This window comes from Medicago sativa, chromosome 3 (genome assembly GCF_051527215.1).
Source record: "Medicago sativa cultivar Bolivia chromosome 3, Bolivia_mono, whole genome shotgun sequence".
NCBI classification, from domain to species: Eukaryota; Viridiplantae; Streptophyta; class Magnoliopsida; order Fabales; family Fabaceae; genus Medicago; species Medicago sativa.
The window spans coordinates 44,969,442-44,985,476 of record NC_140751.1 but is presented as its reverse complement, the minus strand read 5'-3'; the positions used below and the strand labels follow the sequence as shown (position 1 = coordinate 44,985,476).

The 16,035-nt window shown below is 33.2% G+C and overlaps 1 long non-coding RNA gene across 1 annotated transcript; it reads right to left on the bottom strand.

Annotated features, from left to right (window-relative positions):
• Positions 1 to 12,676: 12,676 nt before the first annotated feature.
• Positions 12,677 to 13,504, bottom strand: LOC146937661 (uncharacterized). The gene is made up of 2 exons (XR_015031006.1): positions 13,351 to 13,504; positions 12,677 to 13,177 (listed from the first exon to the last, which is right to left on the bottom strand). It is a non-coding gene; the product is annotated as an uncharacterized LOC146937661 (long non-coding RNA).
• Between the last annotated feature and the right edge of the window lie 2,531 nt (positions 13,505 to 16,035).

Genomic DNA, 16,035 nt, shown 5'->3' with positions numbered 1-16,035 from the left:
TTATTCTACTTTTACTCTTGTTATTTTTGAATGTTCACAAAGTTTTGAAACATGGGAAATTGTAGAAGGATTAGAAGAAGGAAAAATTAAATCTTCTGGACATAGAATGTATAATTTTCTTTTTTTGGTAAGAGTAGAAGATGTTGATAAATTATGAATAAAAAGCTATGCTTAAGATGATTTCACTATCTATGAGTATGCTAGGGTTAACCAATGTTTTTATTTTTGAAGGAAAGGGTCTATCTCATTGTTATTTAAAATATAAAAAAAAAAGGCATTAGAAGTGATCTAAATTCCATGGTAAATATGGTTTGAAAATAGTGAATATGCTTTAAGGTAGCAATCTCATAAATAACAACTGGAATTTTAACGGATAATCTCTCAATTTGAATGTGAGATGATTGATTGTGTTATGTATTTTGTATATTATATTAGATGTGACATTGCATGTGGTATAATGAATAGATTGAGTATATAAACTCATGATTTCAATGGTTATTATTTGAATGATAAATTATGTTTTCCAAAATATTTAAAGAGTATTTTGGATATTATATTTTGATGATTGTGTTATCTTAGAAGGATTTTAGTGAATTGGATCTCAAATAAGGATGAGGTAAGTTCCTTTGCAAAGCACATATTTATTTCATGATGATGTGATGATTCTTGGAAATAAATAAAGCAAATATGTGTAGTCATATTTACTAATGAAATCAAAATTCATAGCTCTTGAATTTGCAGGTCAAGAAGCATTATGTTTGAAAGACTCCGTGTGAATGAGATACCTTTATGGAGGAGATCCACACCTTCTAAATATTTTGTGATCACTAGCTATAAGCTATGTGACTAATATTGGTGTCTATGAGAGACGACACAAATCATTTTGTGAAAGGAATTAAAAATAATGTTATCTCACTATATGAGAAGTGAGAAAAGGAAAAAAAAAAAAAAAGAAGAAGAAGAAGCTTAAGATCCTTATGTGAAAGGATTACCCAGGAAAATTGTCCTGGATACGTCGAGGGGATGAATTTAAAGCCTTGAGTGGAGGAAAATATGGTGGATACCCATTTTGTGGTCAAACGAAGCCATATGAATACTCCTATATGCACTACATCTTTCATCCCTATGGCGTGTGGTAGTGCTTAATGTGAGGTTGAGCTTTTAGCTCTTAAATGAGTTCATAGCCCTAATTTTTGGGTGGTCCTTATGAGACGGACTTGATTGACTCGCCGCTTGTTAAATTTTGAGGTTGAACATTTTTTTTATGTTCTTAATAAATTCATAGCCTTTTATGGTGGTGCTTTTGAGACGCACTTGATGAATTTACCTACTTGAGTGTGAAGGCTTAGACCACCTTCTATGAAAGACTTGGGCAATCTTTCTAGAGCACTCATGAGCGACCCAAGGTGATAAATGTCTTAATTATGGCGGAATTAATCATCGCGGAGCTATCACAATTTTAAAGGTAAAAGTGCGTGTTGTGGGGTCTCATCTAAAATCTATTAAGTTCAAGAGTAATTTGACTTTATAGATTTAAGGTGTTGCCTCATTTCACTACGTGTTAATTCAATCCTCGTGACATTAACACTTAAGCAAGAAAAAACCTTTCCTTGCCCAGAGTTAAATTTTTTTTCATGTCCAAATTTCTATTCATTTTCATTGTCTTTCTTTGATTGTCATTAGTGGGGGATTGTGAGTATAATGACAATCAAGTACAATTATTTTTCTCCTTAAAACTCCATATTCATTCCTAGAACGTTATGGAAAAAACCAGCCATTCAATCCATTAGTTTTCATTGCCATTAATATCTCTTATATTGTTGATAAATGTTGCAACGGAAATATGAGGCTATTGATTTAGTCTTTGCAACGTGCAGCATACATATATATTCAATATAAAAGGGAATTAAGGAAGTGAGACAAGGTAGGATGGAAATCTAGTTCATAGTGTTTTATACTACACTATCCTCTTTCCATTGTTCTACAATTATTCTGGGCATTGTTTGTGAAGCTCCATCGTGTTTGACCTCGAGTGCACGGGTTCAGACACGCAGTTGTGTAAACCTTGGGGAGCAAAACCGGATTTGGGTTGCACCGGAAGTCCACCGGAAATTTGCTTTCAGGGCAGTAGTTTTGGGCCACGGCACAACAATTCTCTTCTATCTTTTCCTAACCCTCTCAACTCTAGTTCACTCTTAATATTTCTAACACCTCCGATTAAGCATGCAAACATTCTCCCCGTATTTTTCTATCAACACCACTTTCCAAAGAGGTAGATCTTCTTGGAGTAGACACCACTTCCACTTGGCCATAAGACTCAAATTCACAATCTTTACATCTCTCACCCCTAAACCTCCCTTACTCTTTGGTTGACAAATCCTCTTCCAATTCACCCAACTTCCAATTCACCTAACATTTTATCATGACTTATTTTCCCGCTTTAGATAGAGAGCGACCAATCCATGAATTAATTATTTTCCATACCTGGTCTTTGATAAATTTGTACAAGTCTTTCTTGTTTCTCTTTGTCAAGGCGCTGCTCTATAGCACGATTATTGGCCATAGAAAATCTTCAAGGAAAAGGATACCCCTCAAGAGGAATATCAATAACTGCATCATCTTGAGTAGCATCACAGAAGCTTCGAAATTGGAAATTCAACATCATTCAAGCTTATCATCACTCGTTAGAAGATCATTGCAATCTCCCACCATAAACCAAGTAAGGTTGGACATTCCTGCAAGTATACGAATAAGAGCCCAAGACCCACACCTTCTACGTCTGTCAGGATAACTGTAAAAACATGTCAACCTCCAAACATCTTATTGGTCACTTTCCCAATGCAGATCAATGCAGTGACTAGAGTAATTACTAACCTAACATTTAGCATCATCATTCAACTAAACTGCACTACCTCCTTCTCTACCAAATCTATCAACTGCAAAACAAAAACTCAAATCCCACCTTGCGCTTGACTGACTCCATTGAAGTTGCTTTTAGCATTTAGATTTGTTTTTATGTTGTTTTTGTATACAATGATTAGCCATAAGTTACATTGATGAAGTTTATAGAATGTTAGCTAGCCTAGACACATGTTAAAGCACCTAGCACTCTTTGTCTCTTTGTATCATGTGGTTCTTAGATGTCAAATGTTTTCATATGCATTAAAATCTTCCTTAGAATGGCAAAACGTTGTTTCTAAGTGTTTGATTTGATTCAAAATCCTTTGATTAATTCATATCAAGCTTTGTTTTTGCCTCTTCTAGGTGTGTTTCATGCATTTTGATTCGATTCATGATTTCTTGAATCGTATCACAAGTGAATCGAATCATATTCCTTTGAATCGTATAATGAATTCTTTCTGGACTTGTTTTTAAAGGTGTTGATACGATTGACAAACCTTTGAATCGTATCAACCTTCATTTGGGCAAGGTTGATATATTCGAATCACATATTGTCTGATTTGTATCAATCATCGTAGCTCCAGATTCAATCTTTTTCACATGTTTGAAATGATTCAAAATATGTGTAAATTGATTCAACATGTTGTTTTTCGCTAAAATTTTGCACTAGCCACTCATTTCTATATATACTCATATCCTCCCAACTCCCAAATTACTGAATCATTTGCATATTTTCTCTCTAGAGTCTCCAAACCTCTCTCTCCACTTGTTCTTCAGATTAAACACTTTTTCTAAAAATCATTGTGGTCTTTGAGTCATAGATTACTATAATGCTATAAGAATTTGCTTTCAAGGATCTTGGATGGGAATCACGGTTCCAAAGTGAATTGAGTAATTTAATTCCACCTCCAAGGGTATCAAGTGGTTCTTTCTAATCTTCTTAAGCTCAAGAGGATCCAACCATCAGACATAGCAAAGAAGAGTTCGAGGTGAAGAGCTTCAAGGATTGCATGGGTGATTGATGATTCGAAGACTTAGAGAATCACCAATTTCAAGGGTTACTTGATTGGGGGTTGTGGTTGCATAGGATTTGAAAATTAGGGTAATTGAATGGATTCTTGTAATCACAATATTATAATTAAATTTCAATTTTAGTGGAAGTCCTTGAGAGAGACGTTTTCTATCAAAAGTGGAGGTACCCCGAAGCGAGGACGAAAGGGGGAACCACTATAAATCCCGGTGTCTTATCTTTTTCCTTTCCTCTTTTACTTTTTGTTAATTAGTGTATATTAATTTTTGATAATTGTTGCTAATTAGTTTGAATGTGATCAAAACTTTAATTGTAAACCTAGTTTTGATCACAATTGAATTTAGTCAAGTTTCTATTCATCAACTTCATATACCTTGTGTTCATTCGCTTGATTTATTGGTTTTAGGTTTGGTTTGAGAATTGTCTAGTTTTGTAAATTTTGTTAAGAATTATTGATAGTTGATTGTATTAAGATTTAGCAATTGAATCTCTCAATTCAATAGTAAATCTTACCGGCGTTATTCATTGCTTTAATTTTTGTTATCTACATCGTGCACGAATCCAATTGGTCAAAGTCCTTTCAAACACGTTTTTGCTAAACTCTCGATTATTTAGAAAAATGCTATTCATCCTCCTCAACGTGTATTCTAGCTTGCCTTATAGACCAACATCCATATTATTATGTCAAATGTTTATGATCAGGAACAAAGATTATTCAGGGTAAAGACCTGCAGTCAAATGACCCAAGTCTCGACAATTCAAACTTAAGATTTTCATTGCTTCTGAAAAGTCGCAACTCCAAATGACTCTATCAACTGACCCTATCAACTGAGCTAAGATCACGAACACAAATTGAACGTTAGATTAACAAAACAATTGAATGCAAGGAAATTAAATGACAGTTTCCCATAAAAAAAAGGAAATTAAATGATGGTGCACAAAATCAATTGAAACCTAGATTAACTATAAAAGGAATAAAACACAAAAATCTTGAAGGAATTATCAAAAAAAAGAAAATAACATAACTACTAATCAAAAAACAAAATACGTATCTCCCTCAAAATAAAAAAAACCTCCCTAAGAAAAAATATTAGGCGCTGAACCCGATTCGCCCAATAGCCTTTATTTATTCGTCCCGTTTTTCCGCTTTTTTATTAAGTTAACGTTTGAAAATTATGAACAGTGTTTTTTTTATAAAATTTTGATTTTGATTAAAACTAAAAAAAATATAAATGTTTGTTGCTTTCAAGTTAAAAAAAAAAAATCAAACTAATCATGATTATCTATTCCAACGACACCGACAATAATACAATATAACAAAAAAATATAATATAAATTTATTTTTTAATGACACCAAAACAATTTTATTATAGAAAAAGTTGTTTAAGGGTATAATTGGAATGATGAAAAAGTAAGTAAGTATAAATAAAGTTATAAAAAAAATCAAACTAATCATGATTATCTATTTCAACGACACCGACAATAATACAATATAACAAAAAAAAAATATAATCTAAATTAATTTTTTAATGACACCAAAACAATTTTATTATAGAAAAAGTTGTTTAAGGGTATAATTGGAATGATGAAAAAGTAAGTAAGTATAAATATTCTCTCAATTCAGGTGGGCTAATTTAACTTCTTAAAAAAAAATATAAATATACTCATCTAGTTTGTTACACTTTTTAAATGATAAAGAAAAAAACAAAAAAATATATATTCATATCGCGTTTGTTACATTTGTTTTAATATTTAAATTTATTCTTATCTATTTGTTACATGTGTTATTTATATTGAAAATTGAGAGTATTTTTGAAAAGAAAAATTCAGCCCAAAAGTGCTGAAAGAGGTAGTTTTCTTTATATATAGTATAGATATGTCAACGATTCATGAATCATCTCCTCAATTCTTTTTTTTTTCTTCTGGACTTTGTCCTTCTTTACTATCAATTTTTAACTCTCTTGATTTTAGGGTTTGATTTTCCTCAAGCTTATAAATACTATGAACCCCATCTTATAACATCATCTTACATTTGTGCTGCAGCAGCTTCAGCGCCTTCTCATCCCTAGCTTCAACTCAAATCCTTCTTGCTGAGTCTGAAATTTCGACTCATTCATCCATCAAATTAAGTCTCCGTCTAAAATTGCTGACCATTTGTGATTCCTCCTCTTCGTCACAAATTCTCTATCTAAAAGTATGATGATAGGAATCACAAATGGTTAGCAATTTAGACGGGGGTTTAATGAGATTCTCATAGTGGCACCAAATCTATACTATCGGTGACACAGTTACACAAGATGAAAATCAAAGTTAAAGATGAAGTGAATGTAGATGATCTATGACAGATCTACGGTTTAATTTTACTATCATGTTTTTTTTCTAATCCTTGATTCTTCTTTAAAGTGGTAGATATATGATAGATCTACGATTTAATTTTACTATCATGTTTTTTTCTAACTCTTGATTCTTGTTCAAAGTGGTAGATCTATAACAGATCTACGGTTTAATTCTACTATCATGTTTTTTTTCTAACCCTTGATTCTGCTTCAAAGCGGCAGATCTATGACATATCTACTGTCTACTATCATGATTTTTTTCTAACCCTTGATTCTTCTTCAAAGTGGTAGATATATGACAGATCTACGACTTAATTTTACTATCATGTGTTTTTTCTAACTCTTATTCTTTTTCAAAGTGGTAGATCTATGACAGATCTACTGTTTAATTTTACTATCATGTTTTTTTTTCTAACCCTTGATTCTGCTTCAAAGCGGCAGATCTATGACAGATCGACGGTTTAATTTTACTATCATGATTTTTTCTAACCCTTGATTCTGCTTCAAAGAGGCAGATCTACAGTTTAATTTTACGTTATTTTCTAACTCTTGGTTCTTCTTCAAAGTGGTAGATATATGACAGATCTACTGTTTAATTTTGCTATCATGTTTTTTTTCTAACCCTTGATTCTTATTCAAAGTGGCAGATCTATGGTTTAATTTTACAATCATGTTTTTTTTTAACCCTTGATTCTGCTTCAAAGCGGCAGATCTATGATAGATCTACGGTTTAATTTTACTATCATGTTTTTTTCTAACCCTTGATTCTGCTTCAAAAGGCAGATCTATGATAGATCTACGATTTAATTTTACTAAGATGTTTTTTTTCTAACCCTTGATTATGCTTGAAAGCGGCAGATCAATGACAGATCTACAATTTAATTTTAACTATCATGTTATTTTCTAACCCTTGATTCTTCTTCAAAGTGGTAGATATGTGACATATCTACGGTTTAATTTTACTATCATGTTTTTTCTAACCCTTGATTCTTCATCAAAGTGGTAGATATATGACATATTTACGGTTTAATTTTAATATCATGATTTTTTTCTAACCCTTGATTCTGCTTCAAAGCGGCAAATCTATGATAGATCTACGGTTTTATTTTACTATCTTGTTTTTTTTTCCTAACCTTTGATTCTTCTTCAAAGTGGCAGATCTATGACTGATCTACGGTTTAATTTTAGGCTTAATTCGATATTTGGTCACCTAATTAATTTGTTGTTTTCATTTTGGTCCCATAAGTTTTAAAATCAACGATTTGGTCCCTCAATTTTTGCTTCAGTTTTCAAAAAAGTCCTTTTCGTCCAATAAGTAACTGCAGTTGATCATTTCCATCAAATTCCATTTTTCTCATTTTCAAAATATTATAATAATAATAATAATAATAATAATAATAATAATAATAATAATAATAATAATCTATACTATATATAAAGAAAACTACCCCTAATAGTAACAAACGTGAGAAAAAATAATAATGTTAAATATTGGACTTTAAATACTCTAAAAAAAGATTGGTAACAAACGTGAGCAAAAAATAATGTTAAAGATTGGACTTTAAATCTTCTGGAAAAAAAATTGGTAACAAACGTGAGCAAAATGTAATGTTAAAGATTAGACTTTAAATCCTCTAAAAAAAGATTAGTAACAAACGTGAACAAAAAATAATAGTAGTAGTAGTAGCAGTAGCGGCAGCGGCAGCGGTAGTGGTGGTGGTAGTGGTAGTGGTCGTGGTAGTGGTCGTAGCAGTAGTAGCAGTAGAAGTAGCAGTAGCAGTAGCAGTGGCAGTAGTAGAGTGGTAGTGGGTAGTGGTAGTGGTAGTGGTGGTAGCAGTAGTAGTAGGGCCGGCCCATAGCCCGTCGAGGCTGGGCTATGCCACCGGGCCTCGATTTTTTTGGGGCCCGAAACATATTTTTTTTTATATGTTAGGCACTTAATTAGTATTTATATATCTTTAGCGCGAATAAAATTTCAAATAAAACACAGAGCTTCAGTGGCGCGCCTACTTTTGGTTATTTTTGGTTATGTTTGTGGTTGTGGGTTCAACTCCCACTAAGGTGATTTTTGTCCCACTAAGGTGATTTTTGTTAATAATTTTCTTTTTAGTGTCTTATTTAGGTTTTTGGGGCCCAAAATTTAATTTTTTTGTGAATCCTTAAAAATTTGAACAGGGCCAACAAATTTGTTAAGACGGCCCTGAGTAGTAGAAGTAGCAGTAGCAGTGGCAGTAGTAGAGTGGTAGTGGTAGTGGTAGTGGTCGTGGTAGTGGTGGTGGTGGTAGTAGTAGTAGTAGTAATAATAATAATAATAATAATAATAATAATAATAATAAAGTGTTCTTCTCTCTCACGGCAGCAACAGTTACAACACCACCAAAAAAGTTCTTCTTCTCTCCTCAAACACCACCACCCACTGCCAGCCGCCGCCGCCACTAGATTCCACCACCGCCACCCTCAACGGCACCATCACACCGGATCATAACCTAGAACCACCGCCACCATCATCCTCGTCATCACCGCCACAACCAACGACACCATCAGATCACAACCCAACAACAACAACAAAGAATACAGATCCAAATTCAACACCTCTTCTCAGATCGAAATTCCCTTAAGTCCGCTTCCTATAAAAAACCAAAACAATAAACAAATTTGCATCACTCTTTGTTTCTTCTCTTTTCACTATGGTGGTTGTTATTGAAGAAGAAGGTGTTGAAATATGAACCTAAAAACTATTTGGGATCTTTTTTGTTTGACAAAACTATTTGGGATCTATTATTAGGGATATTAGAAATATGAACCGACATTTTGTGGGGAGTGAATTTGCCTGGGTAACAAAGAGGTCCATTGGTTGGCTCAATTAGCCCTCAACGAGCCTGATGGTGTTTGGATGGAGGAGTACACAATATCCACTCACCTTTATAATTTTGATCTTCTTTAATCAATTTTTTTTAATGGATGATGTTGTTGTTGATGTTTTTGAATTTGTTCCGGAAAAATGATGAAGATGATTATGATGTTGATGAAGCTATTGTTTGGGAATTTTTGTGAATTCTGGAAAAAATATGATGATGATGGTTTTGATGAATGTGATGTTGAAAATGATGAAGATGAGTGATGATGAAGATGAAGAAAGAGAGAATTAATTTGTTGTTGTTGACTCGCCATAAGATAAAATAGACCTACGTAATCCAATGGTCATCCTTTTAATAAAAAAGATCAAACAGTTTAAATTAAAAAATTAATAGGATCTATGGTGGACCAACATTGTTTGTGTTCCACTTTAGACATTTAAAGTTAAAGTTAACGGTCCAGGACCTTTTTGAAAACTGAAGCAAAAATTGAGGGACCAAATCGTTGATTTTAAAACTTATGGGACCAAAATGAAAACAACAAATTAGTTAGGGAACCAAATATCGAATTAAGCCTTAATTTTACTATCATACTTTTTCTCTAACCTTTGATTCTGCTTCAAAGCGCCAGATCTATGACAGATCTACGGTTTAATTTTACTATCATGATATTTTAATGATTTTTATTTATATTGAAATTTTATTAAATGACAATTTTATTTATTGTAGAAATTATCTAAGAAATGAATTTGGTTTAGCACGGTCAATGCATTCAATGCACCTCCAATGAATTTTTTTCTCTTTATTTTTACCAATAGTAGCGGAAATGAAGTTAAGTGTGAAATTTGTGGCTAAAAAAAAATATATATTTCATATTCTAAATTTATACCTATATGGTAAATTTGTTCCATTTCTCTTAATATTTCCAATGTGGTTTAATTGATCAGAGTATCATGCTTTATACATGTATGTTCGTGAAGGAAAATAAGAAAGGTACATCATACAAGATGGATATAGAAAACTCATAGGGTAGTTAGGAAAAAGGTAATATTCCTCCTTTATCATTGATATGGTTCCCTTTGTGTTGTCATGGCACTTACGTAGCTTATGAACTTGGGTTCTTATCATTTTTATCACGTAATTAATTCTCTTTTTGCACAAATGTAGTACTTTTTTTTCGAAATAAATTTGGACGGTTTTAATGATGTGTGTCTTGTTATAAATAAAGATATTAAATTTATTTTCAATTTGCTTTGATGATTTGTTTCGTAATCTACCTGTATGTTGTTGTATCCATAATCTTATCAAGAGGGGGAAAAATCGACCACTGTTGAAACCCAGCTTTTGGTGGCAGGGCCGGCCCTAGGCATAGGTCGGGGGTGCGACGGCCTAGGGCCCTTGCCGGTAGGGGGCCCTAAATTTTTTTTTACGAAAGGGGGTGTTTATAGAAATATTTGGTTTTTGGGGGGTGTTAATAGCAAAGATTACTGAAAGACCGAAACATGTTGAAAGGCTGTACTGAAGTCTGTTAATATTTATGGCCCTTTTGTATCAATTTGCTATATATATCCCTTTATATAAAAAGATTTCTATATACACCCTCCCTATAAATGTTTTAGTTTTTCTTAATAACGTGCCAAAAAAATTATTATCGATTAAATTTGTGATATTTTTTTGGCCCTTTGTTTCTAATAATGTGCCTCATTAGTATTAAATATATTTATCATATTTATTATCCAAGAAATTGGGAATTTTATAACAAAACAAATGATATTTTAGTTGAAAATAAGCCTATCAGATAAATTAATTTTAATGTTGTCTTTCAAAGGTCTCAAAAAATTAAATTATATCATTGTGTTAAATCATGTGAGACGAATTTAGAATCATGTGGCCCACTCATCTTTTTTTATTCTTTTTTGGTAGTAATAAGCGGGGAAAAAACGAAAAGAAGACCTGATAAAATCACAACAATGAGTTAAAAAAATTATGATGTATTATGTAAGAGGCCCTTTTTCATATTATGCATAAGGCCTGTAAAACTCTAGGAACGGCCCTGTTTGGTGGTTTGACTTTTTGAATAAATTTTAGGCTAAAACCCACTTTTTGCCCCCTAAGTTTGCAAAAGTTGCGATTTTGGCCCCCTATTAAAAAAAATGGCAATTGTGACCCCCTATGTCTACCCCCTTTTGCAAAACGTCAATTTTGACTTGGTCAAGCCTATGTGTCACGCCACATCACTTAAAAAATCGCCAGCTGTCTATTTTTTGAATTTAAAATAAAGGTAAATGCCACAAGTGTATTTGTAGAATTAAAATAATAAAAAATAATAATAAAAAAAAGGAAAGAATTATGGAAATAAAAAAAATCAAAAAGGAAAGGAAAAAAATAGAGGGCACGTGATTCATTCCAAAACACCACCATGTTCATCATCCACCCAGCAAGTTCTTCTTTTCACCATCAATATTCATCATTTACCAAAAACACAAATCACCAAACACAAACTCATAAATTATCTTCTTAACATCTTCTTAATCATAACCCAAAAAATCTAGAAAGTACAACAACAAAAATAAATAACATCCATCAAATTTCACAAGAGGGTTTGAAGAAACAAAAGCACGCAGCAGCTAGGCATAGTGCAGGAAAAAATACAGCAACAGGGAAGTGGCCAAAACAGAGCCAAAACACCAAAAAACAAGATATACAAGACCAACCCAAGTTACCGAACCAACTAAGCACAACCTGCACAGACAGCCTAAAACCAAACAGAGCAAACCCCCAAAGCCAATCCAATAAAGACAGCGTCACCGTCAACTTCATCAACTTTTCCTTCTTCTCCGCAGCCGTCACCTTCTTCTCTGCAAAACCAGAATTTCGATTTTTCCTTCTTCTCAATTTCTCATTCATTCATGCATGGCATCTGAAAATTAATGAAGGAAATAAAACATGTTCCAAACTTTTCCTTCTCAAGCATGACACGAAGGCTACTGATATGAACTTATAAAAAATGAAAGATGAAAGTGAAGAGGAACAACCAGAATTTATGTGCTTCGTGAATTGAATTTGGGTTGGATTTTAAGATTTGTTGGTATGAATTTTGTTTGGGTTGTGGTTGAAGATGATTTTTTGGGATTTTTCATGAAGATTGGTGTTGTTGTTGAAGTAGTGGAAATGGAAAAGGGTGTTGTTGTTGTTGGTATGAATTCACGTGCTCTTTCTTTTTTTTTTTTTTTTTTTTGCTTTTTGATTTTTTTAATTTCATTTATATATACATGGCATTTTTATTTAATTTTTAATTGAAAAAAACACATGTGGCGTGACACATAGGCTTGACCAAGTCAAAATTGACGTTTTGCAAAAGGGGGTAGACATAGGGGGTCACAATTGCCATTTTTTTTAATAGGGGGCCAAAATCACAACTTTTGCAAACTTAGGGGGCAAAAAATGGGTTTTAGCCTAAATTTTATTGGCTTTTATTGTGGGTTATTAAAGAAAGTTGAATTTTTTGTTTGAAAAGTCTGATTAGACAACAGTTTACTTTGCTATAGTAGTAATAGTAATATAGTATTGCACTATTGCTTTTGAAAAGCCAAAAAAACGTGGGAGTTAACGTGTATTGAAGGAAGAAGTTGATATTTTAGTACAAAAAATATAATCACATGTCCTCTCAAATCAATGAAGATTTGATGTTCCCCCCTCTTTTAAATTCGGTTCGGTTGCATTGCTCTTTAACTTCTATAAATTGCATGTGTTGTACTGGCCTCTTCTCCATTTGCTGTGTGGAATCTAAACTCAATTCTATTCTAAAAATCAAAGTCGCTTTTTCTCAATCCTTAACTCTCTTCATAGCATTATTTTATTCTCTTCTCTTCCAGCATTATTTTTCCCCTTTTTCTCATCCAATGTCTCTATTTTTTCTTCACTAATCCAAAGGTAAGCATAAAAGCATGATCATGATTCCCTTTTCTTTTTCTTTCTTTTTAAATATAAGTATTTATGACTAATCTATCACTCATCACTGAATTCTAGCTCTTCTTTTGTCCAGATGTGCAATCCTACACAAATCAAAATGAAGGTTAGTAAGTTTTGCACCGAAATAAGGTATGATTTTTAAGAAATTTATAAATTATAATCAACATGTTGTATTGAAGATCCATGCATCTTAATTTCAACACTTTTACCCACTGACATTGCTCAAATTTGTAGTCATACACAAAACGATTCTTACTTGATTTTGGTCCCTTGGTGATGCCAAATAAATGAATGAAGAGGAAGAAGCTTTGCTTTGAGCATTAACAACTGCATTTGTGGTGAGTTTCTCCTCTCCATATTCCAAATATGACAGGTACCAATTTTTCATCTCTTCTCCATCCTTTTCTCTTAACAAATTCATTGAATCTGTTGTCAACGGTGGTAGAGTATTCCGACCAAAATGCTAGAACTTGAGGGACTATGTACGTTGTGCATTGTGAACGGATTTGCTTGGTCTGCAAATGTGGATGCACTATTATGTGCATTTGCCATCATCGAAGTTGGCATACCATACGGTTGTTCCCAAGAAATGTTCTGCATATTTGTATTTCGATCATCAAGCCTAGGCCTGAGTAGAGGAGGACTTTGAGTACTGGTAGTCGAAGGAACACCAGCAGTGAATGGGGGCGTAACGGTTCTCATTTCTGGTCGTGTCATCAGAATAGACATAGAAACGTTAGAGGGAGTGGTTACTCCCATTTCCGTTGAAACTGGCATAGCCATAGTTGCCCCCACAGGGGTCGACACGTTTAAATCTCCCAAAGGAGAAGTCGCTTGTAAAGATTGTGCTTGTGAAGATGATTGTGAAGAGGATGAACTGGCACGAGCCATAGATTTACCACTTCTCAAATGCATACACAAACAATTTGTTGTTTTTAGCAATAAAGTTACCCGGAAATAGTAACGAAATCCTAAAAACGGATCTCACCAAGAAGATGGATTTTGAAAAAGTTTTTGAAAATCAGTTTTTTATGAAAAAAGTTTTTGAAAATCAATTGCACAAACAGGGTCCCATTGGGCGTGCCAATTTGTTTACCTGTGTTTTCGACAAACTACGGGTTAGTTCTGATTATTACAAGCGAGACTGAACTAGAGATCTCAGGAGCATGTTGTGTAAAGGTTTTGATCGAAAAAAAGGTTGTGAAAAAGGGCCACGAGCTGCACTCAGGTTACTTAGAGAGCAGGACGGGTTTGTAAACAAAAAAGGCACTGTCTTTCGACAGGTTTGAGATTGCAGACAAAATCAATATAAAGTTAAATGAAAAGGTAAAGCTTTTAAGCACGTAAACTCAAGGAAAGGTAAAATGCATTGCATTAAAATAAAGGTGGTCTACAAATCAGTTTACATACATTCTGTATAGCTCGTTTCCCTACACGTCAGTAATTTGAGTGTTGTAGAATTCTATAAATGATTTGCGACCCATTTTCCGGCTTGGAAACACTTATTTATACTCAAATAACTAACTGGCGAACCACTAATCCCATGATCAACACTTCCTCCATCTTGGGCAACCGTTTGCCCCACGTTTCCACTAAGGAAACCATCTCCAAGCTTGAAATCGTGCTTTCCCGCCTTCATTGTTTGACTTCGACGCTATCTTCCTTCAGCTTTGTTCTATCGAACTTCAAATTAAGCGCGCTAGCTTGCTATCTTGTCGAAATACTCAAGTTGAATTATGAGAAAGTCTTCGATTCCTGCAAAGTAAAAGGTCAAACAAATGCTGACCATATTAAATGAGCCTGTTGAATTTACATGCTAACAGTTTCTAACTGATTTGAATGGTTATCTTGAATTTTTTAAGTCTATAAAAGGTGGGAAACTCTCCATTTCGACTCTTTTCATCTTCTTTGCTCAATTCACTTTATCTATTCCGCAAATTTCCCTCTCAATCATTCTCATTTCTTTCCAAATTCCTTTTACCAAATTCCATATTTTGTGCTTTATTTCCTTTGATTTATTCGGCTGAAGTTGCGGGATTAACAGTTGCTCGTGACCTTTGTACTTTTTTGGTTGAAATCTGGCTTGTTCAGCCACCTTCTCCCTGCTTTTTTATCAGGTATTTTCTTTTTTCTTTTAAACTCCTTGTTTTTTCTCCTATTTTTTGTTATGTTATGATGTAGAGAAGAGTCATTATCCTTGATTCTGAAAATTCATATAAGAGTTCGAGTAATGAGGATATTGATGAGGTAAAATGAGTGACAGGGTTAACAGAGAATCACTTCATCAAACTTGAAAGATCATTCAATTGATATTCATTTAAAGCTTGAGACACAATCTTCAGTATAAAATTCAAATGATTCTCTCGATATCTTATTGAAGGGTTAAGAGAGAATCACTTCATCAAACTTGAAAGATCATTCAATTGATATTCATTAGAGCTCAAGACATGATCTTTAGTATAAAATCTAGATGATTTTCTCGATATCTTACTGTATCAATCATCCAGAGGGTAGCTTGGCCTTGATGTTGACGATGCAAAGTATCATCATATCCAAATGATACCTTCACACCTTTAGCATAGATGATGATTTTCATTGACTTTTTGTTGATCGTAGAACTTGTTGCTTTACTTCCTTTAGACTTGATCAACTTGTATTGTGCTCGATGATCTTTGTCATTTTCTCATAAGATGGTATTCATCTTCTTTTGTCCAATTCATGGACAATCAACCTTTGTTTCTTGTCATAGTATACACAATATACTTTGTTCAGGATTGACCTTTTATTATCATTTGTCTTCGTTACTACCTACACACTTGAACATGCATTTAGTAGACAAATTATTCATTTATTATTGATTGTTATCAACAAAACATAATTTAGAAATATTGTTTATTATTATTATTTATTTTTTTGAAATGCTAACTTGTATCCTAAAGAT